We start from the raw sequence: 6,762 nt of genomic DNA on the forward strand, positions 1-6,762 counted from the left end.
TCAATAAGTCATTGTTATTGTTTGAAGTCATTACTTCAACTTGTGAGAGACCAAGCTGTTACAGGCCCCAAAGATAATTGATATTATTATGGGGGCTAATCTTTGAGTATACTGTCTTTCAGTTGTATTTGGGAGGGATGGGGGAAGAGACTAGCTTGGTGAGAAGGACACACTTTTTTAAATTAAATTTTTTTATTGGATTATAGTTGATTTACAATGTTGTGTTAGCTTCTGCTGTACAGCAAAGTGAGTCAGTTATACACACACATATATCCACTCTTTTTTAGATTCTATTCCCATATAGGTCATTACAGAGTACTGAATAGAGTTCCCTGTGCTATTCAGTAGGTTCTTGTTAGTTATCTATTCTATATATAGTAGAAGACACATATTTGGCCTGGATTTGGATCTGGCCTGAATTTGGATCTGGCCTGGATTTGGATCTGGCCTGTGGCAATTACCAGTTGTACAAACAGGCAAGTTGTTTAATCATTGAGCTTCAACCTCTTCACTTGAGAAAACAGGAGTAATAATATCAATCTTATAGAGGTTTTTGAGGCTTAACTGAAATTGTATATGTAAGGCATGGCAGTGATTTTAAAAATATTTGTTCTCCATAAGATATTGTTACAGAGTGTCCCAATGTTTGTTGTGTGTCATTGTATTCCGATTTGTGCTCTTAGCACTCAGCATTGCCGTCACGTAGTAGGAACTAAAAATATGTTTGTTGGACTGAATGCGCCCTTGAGTTGAATAGTACAAACACTTTATACCCAGAATTGTTTTTGTTTTTTTAAAGAAACTGATGTTTATTTTCTATCTACCGTATTTCTGTTTTCTGCTTAAAAGCCTGGGGAAGAACAGCTTAAGACCACTCAGTGGTTGTTCCTACCCTTTAAGTGGACTGAGCCGTGGGAGCTGCAGGCCAGTCCTCAGTGGCGGGCTGGGGGCTCCCTGCTCGTGCAGGAACTTCTGGGCAGGCACAGCAGCACCTGTGCCTTCAGACCTGTCTGCGACCGCGGGTAGAATACAGTGAACTTGGGAGCTGCAGCAGTCCATTCACCCTGATGCTCCTCCTTGGCCATGGCCTTCTCAGCATGGCCTGCTCTTCCTTTTCAGTCTCTCCAGCACCTCTGTAGAAGCAGAGATCAGGCGTGACCTCCCACGGGTGTGCACACGGGATGGTACCACGCATGTGCAGAACTTCCTGGGCCAGGATCCACCACCTCAGACCCACTGAGTGACCTCCCTTGTTGCTGCAAGGATGGCAGTGTCCACAGGGCGCAGAGGAGAGTCTGTGTTACAGGGAGCAGTGGTAGGTGGGTTAACGTACAACACCTCTGTGAGAGGCTGGTCGTCAGCCCTGGGATCAGTAACCCCCAGAAGACGTGGCCCCTGGAAGGCTGCCCCGATCTGGTTAGTGAAGGTTCCAGGAGTGAAGCGCACAGCAATAGGAGTGGCTCCAGTAACAGCAGCAAACTTCAGCACAGCCCTCTGGCCAGTGTTCCTGGAAGATATGACACTGATCAGTCAGTTTTTAAATGGTAACAATGGCACAAGCCATCTGCAGAAGCTTCTCCCAGGTCCCCTTCAGATCTGTAATGTAGATGCCATCACTTTTCCTTTAGGAGATGTATTGTTCCATTTGGAAGTCAAGGTTGGTGCCACCTAAGTGGGTTCCTACTGCTTGGAATTTAAGGACATCCTCTTCCTTCATTTGTGGGACGTCAAGGGCTATGGTTATTGTGAAAATTTCCCTTTAAGTTATTATGGAAACCCAAGACAACACCATCTAGATCCCTCTCTGGGTAGTGCAGCGTGGTACACCCAAAGTTTGACTGCTAGTATGCTCACTGTTCTGTGTCTGGAAGCCCTACAAAACAAAATGTTACGGGAGTTTTATGCTGAGTAAAACCCCCAGGCTTAGGAACCAGTGTGCTTAAGACCTCAGATTTCTTTCTGGCTCTCAGTATGAGGGTCATGATTATTTCCCTTGCGTCATCCTCCACATGTGGCTTTTCATCTTACATTCTGGCTTTGCTCCAGGAGACGACACACTGCCTTATGCCAGGGACCTGGTGAAAGGTCACACTGGGAATGGCCAGGCTGGGAGAAGCTCACCTAATGGTGTGAGTCCCTGACTGCATTCTTTAGTGCTCCACCTCGGTGGGGTAAAAGCAAGAGTGAAAAATTCCAAAGGTGCCTAAAATTTAGAGTTTGGCCTGGTAGTATAACTAGAAGGTTTTTTGCTCTGAATTGCTGTAACCGGGAGAGAGTGAGTTTCCGTCATTTCCCTACCAAATGAAAAATGGAATTTATGATGAATGGTTGTTAAATACAGTGATCTGAACTTATTCTTTCCAGCCTAGTGAGACCCATTCCAACCTTTTACAGACAGTTTCTTTAAAGACAGCATGAGAAACCTCAGTGTCCTCTGAAGGTTTTTGTAAATGGATGCCAGCCCAGCTTTTATTAAACTGGGTTTACACGTCATTTAATTGGTCATCTTGACATACCTCTTCCAGACTCTGCTTGAGCAAGGACAAAATGAGTTGAGTGTTCTTTTCTGCTGCAAATGCTGAGCTTGAGTGGTTTTTTTTGTTGTTGTTGCTTCAACTTTGTCTTTTTTTCATGTTGTCCCTGAATTTGTTAAGTTTGTCCCTTTTTCAGGTTTTTTTTTTTTTAATCTACATCGATTATGTCTGGTGTGGTTGATGTTCACCTCAGTCCAGTTCAGAGTACTAAAGCAAATATCTACTGAGCACCTGGTCAACACAAAGCTTGCTGGTGCTATTTTCTAGAGCTTCAATCACAGAGTCTTTAGAGCTGCAGCATTCAACACCATAGCCATTACCCCTGTGTGGCTATTGAAATTTAAATTAATTAAAATTAAATGAAATAGAAATTTCAGCTCCTCAGTTGTACTAGCCATATTTCAAGTGCTCCACAGCCACATGTGGGTAGCGCATACCATATTAGACAGCACAGACATAGAACGCGCCCATCCCTATGGAAAGGACAGTGTTGTTATAGAGATTACAAGCGTAGCCTCTGGGGACAAACTGCCTGGGTTCAAAAACCTGGCTTTGCCTCTTGTTAGCAAGTAAATTCATCTTTCTAAGTCTCAGTTTCTTCATCTGTAAAACGAAGCTATTAATAGTAGCTACCTAACAGGGTATTTGTGAGGATTGAAATGAGATGAGGTATTTAGAGACCTAGCACAGCGTCTGGCTCATAGCAGGCCACCAGAGGAGGACCTGGGGGAAAGGGAGGTTGCAAATAACAGAATGTTCAAATAGTGGCTGAAATACTATAGAAAATAATTTCCCTTTTAATTAAAAATCTGGAGGTAGGCAATCCAGGATTGGCATGGCATGTCCCAGTGGGCAGGATGAGGTATGCATCCACTGTCTCTTTAGGTTCCCAGAATTTTCCTCCTGACATTTTCACTAGTGTCCTGTTGGCCTGAATTTAGTCACATGGCCACATCTAACTGCAAGGGAAGTGGCTGTGTTTCTAGCTAAAATTTTTATTACTGATAGAGGAGGGGGGAAATAGATATTGGAGGAAACTAGCAGTCTCTGATACTAAGAGAGACAAGACTGAAGCCAGAGTACAGAGATCTTTAATGCAATCTAAGGAGTTTGTTTTTTATTGCTTGGTCTCTGTGGAGCTATTGATATTCTCAATGTAGGGAGTTAATACAATTAAAGGCTGTTCATGGTAATGAACTCTGACTTGGTTCCTCAAACCAGCAATACTCACCTTAGCAATACTCAGATAATTTCAAGAACAGTTACTTTCAATTAAAAAATTTCCCCCTTAATCTTCCAACATTCTTTCCCACTCTCCCTCCTTTTTAAGTAAGGGGAAAGGTAGCCTGAGGGGAGGAAATGTGAGAAGGCAGCACTTCCATCTGACAGCTCTCCTTTTAAACTTCCTCCAGTGTATCACTGGCCCTCTCATAAAGGGCTGAGAGTGGAAATCAGTTCTTCACATGGGGTGGGGAGTGCTGAATAGAGGGAGTTGCTATCTTTTTGTTATCAAGATAGTGTGCTCTCTCTCTCTGAGCACTTGTGCTTACCTCAGACACTGCATTGTTGATGGTGTGCCCCGCTAGATTCTAAGCAGCTTGAGAGAGTTCAGGTCTTACTTGAGTCCGTATCCTCTGCAATTAACACAGTACCTAGGACAAGGCATATATAGGGTTATGGAACGTCTAGGTAAATGCTGAGCCCATGAATGCTGTGTAGATTGCATTAATCTTAAAGCAGGTGAACTCGAGCTGAAATCCTCATACTGTTGATTACTGCTGAGTCTGTGCTGAAAGCATTTCATGCAAAGGCTAAGAGAAAGACTTGAAAGGTGGAGACAGTTGTGGCCACCTGGAATGTGATTCTGCTCAGAGTACACTGGACTGTGTAACAATCAGAGAGGTCAAATAGTTTGTGTTAAATCCTGGAGGAGGTCCTCTCTTTTCTTACTTTGCCTTTGTCTTTCTAGGCACTGGTTTACTAAGATGATAAAAAATATACTGAATTTATGTACTTATAAAATATATCCTTAGGTAAGCCCCTCCAGTGAGATTTTTAAATCAATGAATGTTCACTGTGTCTGTGTAAAGCATTATGGTAGGGGCCAGAAAGAATAAAAATAGATAAATAAAAGAACGAATCCTAGCTTTCAAGGAATTTACAATCAACAAACACTGTGCTAGGTTGTAGGAATCTAAATACGATTGACTAGGCTCCTACCCACAAGGGGATTACAATATGGTATGAAAAGCAGACAGATAAGCAGATGATGACATGTACTGTGATCTAGTGTTTGAACCTTTCTCAGGGCCAAATGTACATATTTTGGTTAAAAATTTAAAGAAATTGTCCATTTGAGATTTTGTGAAATCTGCAGACACATTCTAGTTAACTAGTATGTAAAATGTTTTCGGAGAATCAGATATATTTTAGGAGTGGCAGGGATATTATATGCAACCAGGAGAGAGAGAGAGAGGGGGGAGGAAAGAAAAGACGGTTGATCATTTTGAGGTGACATTAAATTATCTTTTGACACCAGCTGTATCTTTTTAATAACAGAAAATGGAAATAACTCTGTCCTTGACCTTCAAAAAGAAATTGACTTACCTAGCTTAACTATTCAAACAAACAACTGTGTACTCTCTTCAATTCCTATGATGATTTTGATTTACTGTAAATGACTGAATTTAATGAACTAAATTATGCTATTTAAATGCATTTTGTGAATGGTATTGTAGTTTGTTACAAAGCATTATGTCTATGCTAAATTGTGCTGTAAATGATATGGTATGGAACATATGTGCTGTATTCATAATTTAACTGTTGCTATGGAGTGCCTTCTTAGAGAGGACATACTGAAAAAGGAGCCTTTATTTACCTGGTGAAATGAAGGTGATATCTCAGCAAATCACTAGGTCTTACTGACCTTGGCAGAATTACAGTGCTAATATTTTCACATGGATGAACTGTTCTTGAACAATTTCTCTAATGTATATGGCAGAAATAGGCTTTCCATTAAAACTGCGTGTATATGGTATACCTTCCCTTTCCATTTTTTTCCCCTTCAACAAACATTTACTGCAGTCATAGCAAGGATAATTCCACCTCCATTAAGGTTCATGTTTTCTCCTGGCCTCTCAAATTGTAGAGACAATTGAAATCAAAAGTTTGTCCTGCAGTTATGCTGGTGTTCTCTGAAAGGACTTGCATTCGATAACACCCTGCTCTTCTTCTTTCTGAGTAATTTGAGAGATTTTGTAAAAAGAGTAAATGCTGAGGCCAAAATAGCATCTTTATTTACTGATACAGACTATGTTGGCTTAGTATGGGAGCCAAATAGGCTTTCTAGCAAAATACTGACATTAGGTATACTTACCCACTAGGTCCTGGGCTTTCTTAATGGAAGGACGGCATAGGTAAGATTTTTAACATGGAAAAGCAAACAATTTGTGCTTTCTTTGGATAGGCTCATGTCAAGAAAAAGAAGAGTTAAGCCAATGTGGGCATTCTTTATAAAGTTTTATCAGTTAGGTTCAAATGAGTAAAGGGAAGAGAGAGGGCTTAGCTGTCTTTATAGGAAGGAAACATTAGGCATAAGAAAAAAAACCATTCCTCAATAACAAGAGGACTTTTTAAAAAAGGAATTAGTTTAAAAGTTTATTGCTAAAGAGAAATCCATAGGATTTGTTGCACATTCATGATGATTATTGCATTTTTTCCCCTCTGAAGGGTATCTTCATTATAGTAATACTTCAATTATTTGCTAGATGAAGAGACAGCCGCTTGGGGCAGCCCCAATTATAAGTTCAGGAGGGGCTTCCCTGGTGGCGCAGTGGTTGAGAATCCGCCTGCCGATGCAGGAGACACGGGTTCGTGCCCTGGTCCGGGAAGATCCCACATGCCGCGGAGCAACTGAGCCCGTGAGCCATGGCCGCTGGGCCTGCGCGTCCGGAGCCTGTGCTCCACAACGGGAGAGGCCACAACAGTGAGAGGCCCGCATACCGCAAAAAAAAAAAAAAAAAAAAAAAAAAAAAAAAAAAAAAAAAAAAAAAAAAAAAATAAGTTCAGGAAAAATTGCTTGAAATTCAAGTGATCATTCTCAGTAGTTCAATGCTGGCCATTATATTGTATTGACATAGCACAAGACTAAAAGTAAGGAGACTTTGGTTCTCAGAGAAGTTTCATGATCATTAGCTCTGTCTTAGCTCACGTTGCCATAACAAAATGC

The 6,762-nt window shown here is 41.2% G+C and overlaps 1 pseudogene; it reads right to left on the reverse strand.

Moving 5' to 3' along the window:
• Positions 1-865: 865 nt before the first annotated feature.
• LOC131764272 (small ribosomal subunit protein uS2-like) lies at positions 866-4,098 on the reverse strand (annotated as a pseudogene).
• Positions 4,099-6,762: the final 2,664 nt, after the last annotated feature.

Source organism: Kogia breviceps, chromosome 1 (genome assembly GCF_026419965.1).
Source record: "Kogia breviceps isolate mKogBre1 chromosome 1, mKogBre1 haplotype 1, whole genome shotgun sequence".
NCBI lineage: Eukaryota > Metazoa > Chordata > Mammalia > Artiodactyla > Physeteridae > Kogia > Kogia breviceps.